The following is a 7,664-nucleotide window of genomic DNA, read 5'->3' as shown; positions in this document are numbered from 1 at the left end:
CTACTCCTAACTCTTAACCTTTTCTATTACAGCTCTTCTTTGAAAAATTCTCTTCAACAACAAACTCAACAAAACTGGAACCACATGGTCGATGGTGATTTCAAACAAACCATTTTTCGTACCGCACCTCGTCATTAACCTTAGGGAGGTCGAGTGGGCCGAATATCGTTTCCTACCTGCCATTGATTTTGGTGGTGACAATCTCAATCTCATTCGTCTAAAAGCGCCAATTCATTATTCCAAAAGATCTTATCGTCTTTTATTCACCATTTAAACCATACTTTTGCTAATTTAATCCGGACAAAAATCATACAATGGGCAGCGAATTGCCTCTTTTTACCGGTATTTTAATTCATTGTACTGTCTTTTCCTTAATTATAATATTTTGTTTAATTATGTGTTTTTATCGGCGTTTAGGTAGGGGTTAGTTTTGGGAAAATAAATTTATTTTCGTATTGATTTCTTAGGTTATTGAATTTGCTATAATTTTAGTTACAATAACTCACGGATCAGTTTCAACGCTAAAATTGACTCGATCAAAAACACTATCCTTTTTAGAGGAAAAGAAAAATACCAACGCTCTTCTAAATAATCTATAATTCTACTAAAAAGATTATTAATTCTACTATAACATTGCTCTTTAGTTATTGTTTTGCTGTAAATTCTTATTTACAAAACCTCCCTGTCCTTGGATTCTTTAATCACGGTACTAACTCTTTAACTTAGTTACAAGTTCGGCCGTAATTGCCATAAAAATTGGAAAATACGTCCGTTCGATTCGGCCCGGCAGAAAAAACGCCTTCTTTTAAATAAAATTTAATATTTAAAAGTTAAAATATATATATATATATATATATATATATATATTAAAAACTGTTATAATAAGTTATAAATGGTATATTAAAAATCATTGATTGTATATTAAAAAAACTGTGATGCAATTTGGTAAATTTAATATTTAAAAAATAAAAAATGTATTTTTTTTTTATAAAAAAATGCTATAATAAATTATAAATGGTATATTAAGAATCATTGATTGTATATTAAAAACAATTGTGATGTAATTTGGTAAAATATTCAGTTCATATAGAATTTGATATTTAAAAAGTTAAAACACAGAAATTTTTATATTAAAAAAATTACAATTTGGAAAAGGTATTTTGTTAATAAAAAGTTTAATATTTAAAAAATTAAAAAACAAAATTTTATATTAAAAAAATACTATTATGATTTAATTTGGAAATAATAGTTTTTAATAAAAATTATAATATTTAAAAAATAAAAAATAGAAATTTCTATATTAAAAAATATAGTAAATAGTAAATTACATATTAAAAATATTGGAATTGTGAAAAATAATAAATTCCATATTAAAATATAGTAGAAAATAGTAAGTTTGTAGTTGCTAAATATAATAAATTCTTATAACAAAAAATAATAAATTTTTATTTATAAATATTTGTAAAATATATAATTTGTAATCTTTTTATATTCAATTTTATATGGCAATATGTTTTTCCAAAATTGGTAAGCATGTTTGTTATAAATATTTGTAATATCTAATTTTCCATATTGAACTTAATACACATTTCTCTCTATTGAACTTTATACAGTAGTATTCTATTTCAAATTTGGCAAGTAATTTTAGTACACTCTAATGCTCTTCCCCACCTTTAACAAAGTCGAAAACCATGAATTAAGATTTCTGTGTGTTTCTCTCTTGATGTCTATTTTGGATTGAGTAGAATGTACAACCTTCAACTTGATAAAAACTATTTAAATTATTTTTGTTATTATATAATATTTTTATTTTTAATTTTTAAAAATTATACTAAAATTTATCATTCGAAATAAAATTATATAATATTAAATATACTGGCAATATTGTTAATTATTTCAATTTATAAATTATTAATAAATATAAAAATGTAGGAAAATATTTTATAATTTAAAAAAAATTATTAGTAAAATGTATATTTCTCAAATATTTTTTTTTTCAAATAATCAAAATTTTCTAATTCTTATTAGACATAAAATTTTTAAGATACAGTGTTGACTCCTCTTGTTTTTTTTCACGTTCGCAACATTCCTTTCTTTAGTTATGTTTCTAACTTTTCCTCCCGTTGTCAATATTCTTTTCTTTAAATCTCTTTCCAAATTAAATAATAAATTTTATTTGATTATGATTTTTGATTTTTAATATTAAGTTAAAAAAACCAATTATTTTTTATTTAATATTTTTTTTTTAATGCTAAAAGTAATATAGATGACAAAATCATAATTTAATTAAATATATATTAAAAGACAAATAATATTAACTAATATAGATTTATTTGAATTTATTAAAATTGTTAAAAGATTAAATTTCTCAAAATACACTTTTCTTTTTCTTTGTAAAATTTAAAGAGAAATTTAAATTTTTAGAAATTTGGTTTTTTTAGACACCTACATATCTAGGATTAAAATAGATTTATATTGTTACTTAATAATATTATTTATATTTACATATATTTCACATCACTATATATAGAAATATTCTTATATTTTATTTTATTAAAACTTTGAATATATATAGGAAGATTGGGAGAAATTAATGAAAGGACGACCTTTGTTCTAGGGCAGAGAATGACACTTTAATCGCCCATTGATTACCAGATTTTGAATCACCAATAATGTGGTGTCAAAGAGGTTGTAATGCCCATCAATTATTGTAAATATTGTGTTTTACTTACTTTTACTGCAAAGACTTGGTAAACCACAGGCTATGTAGAAAGTCTAGTGGAAAACATTAATGCTTAATATTTATTTTTATTTTATATAAAAGAGGTTATGACAAGTCATGGAATTCAAGGTTAAAAGACACTAAATTAAAAATTTTTCACTTACTATATAGTTAGAGGATAATTATATCCTTTTTGTATAGATAGACCATTTCAATTGGGAAAACAAGCCAAAGGGGAATGAAAGGAGGCCTGAGGCAACTAAGAAATGAGGGATAAATAAACTAGTACCTTGAATAGGACATTGTTAAGAAAGACAATATGTTGCGAATTATGGTATCCTTGAGTTGGTTGGGGCCAGTGGAATTCCTATGTTAGATTTGTTGAGTCTCTAAGTTTCTGGGTTAGACTTGTACAACCTTGATGCCTTTCGATAGACCTTGCTAGGCCACTATTAAACAACTATTGTGGGAGTGGATAGACCTTTCTAGGCCACTATTAAACAACTATTGTGGGAGTGGAAAACTGGCTCGAGTAGATAACTGGTGGTTGTCATTCTCATTGGTTGGGAGGAGTGGTACTTCACCTTCCTGAATTCGTTGGTAGCGTAAGCCTAATAGATAAGTATTTTATGTTATTTATGTTTCTCTCAGAACAAAACTATTACTGTAAATGAAAATATAATATGAAATATTTAACTACAAGTAGCGACTTAATATAAAGGATTTCTTAACTTCTCTGTAAATTAACAAAATGGGAATATGTTCAAATTCTCTAATATTGTTATGTTAAAATATCTATTCAAAGATTTGTGTGAAATGGAATGTGAAGAAAGATTTATTTTTTTTTTTGCTACAATTCAAGTTTCTATGTATGATATTATTATTAGTACACACAATAGAAACAGATTAGTTCCCACTAGTAGAAAAAAGTCTAAATTATGAATATTACCTAAGCATGCTAGAAGCGTGAATGATAGGTCCTGACAGGAGAGCACATCCTGCTTACCCATTGAAGTGTTGATAGTAATATCTTTGTAACAACGTGATTATTAGATAGAGACCGGAAATAAATATACAGTTGTTGATGAATAGAAACTAATATAAAACATACAGAATAAGGAAACGAACAATATTGATTCTGTATAGCTTAACGAAAATAGTTCATAATTGTAATTTAAAAAAAAAACCGATTGGTAGCCATGCAAGATTCACTTCTTAATAACACGATTCAAATCTGGTAGTAAGAAGAGCACCACTTTAGGGTTAACAAATTGTCATGTGCAAGTTAGTTATATATATATAGACGAACTTCAGGAAATATATATATTGAAATTGTAATCTTTAACGATAATTGAAACCCAATATGGGAAAATATCTTTCATAAAATATAAATGAGATTAAATTGTATGAATCTAAACAAATTATAAACAAGTTGTGATTTTTGAGTCATCTAGATAAAACACACTCAAATATATTTTATTATTGTGCATAAGGAAATTACACACATATTTATACAAGCAGAAGTCTCAAGATAGGAATTCTATCTTAGCTGTACAGTAGTGTGGTTGAGAGATTCTCTCAACCACACACTAAACTAGGAGAAACTAAATTCCTATTATGTAGGAACAAACTCCTCAAATGGAGAATTACAACCATAGACAAGTAGGAATTAATTATTTCTAACTGCCCCCCCAAATGACTACTTGTCATTATAGTCAAATCCACCACCATCAGGCGAATTGCATGTATAGGACCTCCAAAACACAATCTGCCACAACTTATCTGATTTGCCTCCTCTCACAAATCGTCAAACGAAGCCAATCCCCTTCTACTCAGAAAATTAAAAAATCATCTGAGTCTGAGCCAGGGGTTTTGCAGAGCTCTCGTGTACACACAGCCACAAAGGCACCTCAAGCCATAGAGGCGATTCTGCCACAAATGCAAGTACTTCAGCCACAAAGACTCTATAGATGGTTTTTGGCTCACCACCAACCCTCACTTTACAATGACAAAAGATGGTTTCAGGTTGACCATAAACCATTACAAAGTTGTTTTAAGACCACCACGAACTTTCAAATGCCTTAAAACTTACATTTCATTCAACATTTTGGAGTTTTTGGGTACATACAATGACAATTACAACAACTGGACTTGTTTATAACATGCTAGGAAGTTTATTCCACAAACCACACTAACTCAAACAAACATCTATTTTGTTGTCCACCATAAACGTTGTTGCTGCTCCATTATCCCATCTTTTCATAGTTCACATCTTGGGCATCTTTGTCAAATAAATTCTTGGAACTCCATGCTTAACCTGTCATTCGTTAGAGTCGCGAATTCTAACAAAATAACTTTACCTACATTGAGTTAGCTAGGCTCAATAAGGCTCAATAACTTTAAACATGATTCCAAGAAACTAAATAAAGGATAAATTCTTCAGGTTTAATTTCTCTATCTCTATAGTCTGATAAATTCTGAAGCCCAAGTGCAACATTGAACACCATTCCAGCTCTAAGGACTTTGTCAATTTGCAATCAAGCATGCTCCAGGTAGAAGCTGATTTCCTGAGGCAGCACAGAAGCCACAGTCCGGATTGGCCTTCAGGCATCTCGTACAGTCCCAGATCCCTGGGGCTTTTGCATAATCTGGGCAAGTATAGTTGGCGTAATGTTGGGTTGCGGCCCTGCTCACCAGAGGCGAGTGGTGCGCGGTCTGATAGAAAACACCGGCCAACATTCCCAGAGCTAAAATACATCCGCACAGACTGAATATCATGAGTTTTTTCCTTCCCGCTTTGTCGATCAGATAAATGCTCGCAATGGAACCGGAAGCGTTGAGGCCCGATGTGATGAGAGAAAGCAGGAGAGCGGTCTGGTTGGAAGCGAATCCAGCCAATTGCACAATGGTCAGGCTGTAATACATAACGGTGTTGATTCCCACAAATTGTTGAAATACCTGAAGGCCCACACCCATGAACAACGCATATCGTATTTCTTTGGTAGACCAAAGCTCCCAATACCAAACGTTGCCCGAGGCTCCAAGCTGTTGTTTTTCCATCTCCAAAGATTCCTTGAGGGATTGGATCTCTTCTTCAACCTCATCGGGCGAGTATATCCGTTTCAGAATTGCCACAGCCTCGGCTTCTCCTTTCTTTCTGTACAACCAACAGGGAGATTCTGCCAGGGTGAGCATCAGAATGAATTGCAAAAGTGTTGGCATCCCTGCAACGCCCAGCATCCAGCGCCAGGTTCCTGGTGCCTTGGTGAAACCGAGATTAATTAGATAAGATAAGAACTGGCCGCCAGTGATCAGGAACCCATTAGTACTAACTAACGCTCCTCTCACTCTAGCAGGCGATGACTCTTAGATATACAGCGGAGCAGTCATGGAGGCCATCCCCACGCCCAATCCCACAAACACTCGCCCAGATACCAACACGCTCAGGTTCGGCGCGGCCGCCATGAGAATAGCTCCGAGGAAAAACAGAGCATCCGCCAGCAACAGCGCGAATCCCCGCCCGAACCTATCGTTAACCCAACCCCCAAAAGCCGCCCCGACTATCGCGCCAGCAACGGCCATGCTAACTATAATTTCCTGTAGCGTGGTGCTGTGATCCACTTGTTTAAAATCATCTCGAATGTACAAGAGAGCTCCGGATATGACTCCTGTGTCATAGCCAAAGAGCAAGCCTCCAAGGCCGGCTGACAATGCAAGCCTCAAAACGAACGAGTTTTGTCTGATCAGTGACAGACAGTTTGTGAATTCCTCTTTATCGGCCTTTGTCGGACCACCCTCCATCTTAGCCTTCCCCGGTAGCAACAGCAACAGGAACAAGAACAGTAACAAGAACAGCAATAGTTCAACTGTATTACAGAGCAACTTATTTTTCTCATCTGCGCACTTCCAACCTCTGCCTCTCAGACTAGTCTCCTGGCTTAGAGTTTCCTCCAAAATCTTTCTCCATGACCCGGGATCAAGATCATCCACTGATCTGTCTTCCATATCCCCGAACTCATCCCATTCCTCTGAGTCCTCCTTTATAACACCTGATTCCAACGAGCTGTCACCTTCGGCCCCTAATTCTCCCTAGGCACCTGTTAGAATTTCTACAAATGCAGCAATGATTCTGTATGCGGAATAAACTCAAAGAATCATTAAACCTTATTGCCCAGGGATACGAGTTACCTCCAGCCATTGGTGATGTATTGATGCACGCCATAGTCCACAAGCTTCTCCTTCAGCACTCCAGCTTTTGTCCAAGCAAAAGAACACAAAATTCTGAAGGCACTTCCGAGCTCTGCTATCTCAGCTAGATGGTGTAGAACTGAAGGGGGTTGAGATAGGAGCTTGGGGACCAAACAGATGAACATATAGCTAAGCTTCCATCAAGCTTCTAAATGCTATGTGTTAGAAAAACCACAAATCAAGGTAGAGATGAGATCAAAGTAATGGACCACTTTAGTAGCTCCCAATTATTAATTTAGTAATTGCAGTTGATTTTCTTAACTTAAGGAAACTACTGCAGTTGGTTTCCATAAGTTAAGAAAAGCTGCAACTCCATAAATCAAGGTAGCTTTTGTGTTAAATTAATGGAGAGCTTAACATTCTCCCACTTGGTCCATACTTCCAAACTTAATGTCTCAACTTAAAAACCATTGATAATCTGTATTAAGTAATAGATACATGAATCATGGCGATAAGTCCTCTAATGACGAGTATTACCTTCCATGTATTACTATGCATTTATTCTTATTATAATTTATGTGGCAACAATTTCTTAATGAATAAACCCTATGTTTATTCTTGGTCCTTCTTAAATGAATTTTCTCAAATCAACTTAAGGTGCACATAATATGAGAAAAAAACATCACAATAATTAAGAATTTCATTAACATTGTCCATACAATGAAAAAACTGCATAATGGAACCAAGTCCCATA

General features: G+C 33.0%; 1 pseudogene; it reads right to left on the bottom strand.

Moving 5' to 3' along the window:
- Nucleotides 1-5,248: 5,248 nt before the first annotated feature.
- LOC149235510 (putative inositol transporter 2 pseudogene) lies at nt 5,249-6,537 on the bottom strand (annotated as a pseudogene).
- Between the last annotated feature and the right edge of the window lie 1,127 nt (nt 6,538-7,664).

The sequence above is a fragment of the Pinus tabuliformis genome, chromosome 8, assembly GCF_031772625.1.
Source record: "Pinus tabuliformis cultivar Carrire ecotype Pingquan chromosome 8, CPIR1, whole genome shotgun sequence".
In the NCBI taxonomy this organism is placed as follows: domain Eukaryota; kingdom Viridiplantae; phylum Streptophyta; class Pinopsida; order Pinales; family Pinaceae; genus Pinus; species Pinus tabuliformis.
The sequence above is the reverse complement of the archived record's forward strand: the minus strand, read 5'-3'. Positions and strand labels throughout refer to the sequence as shown.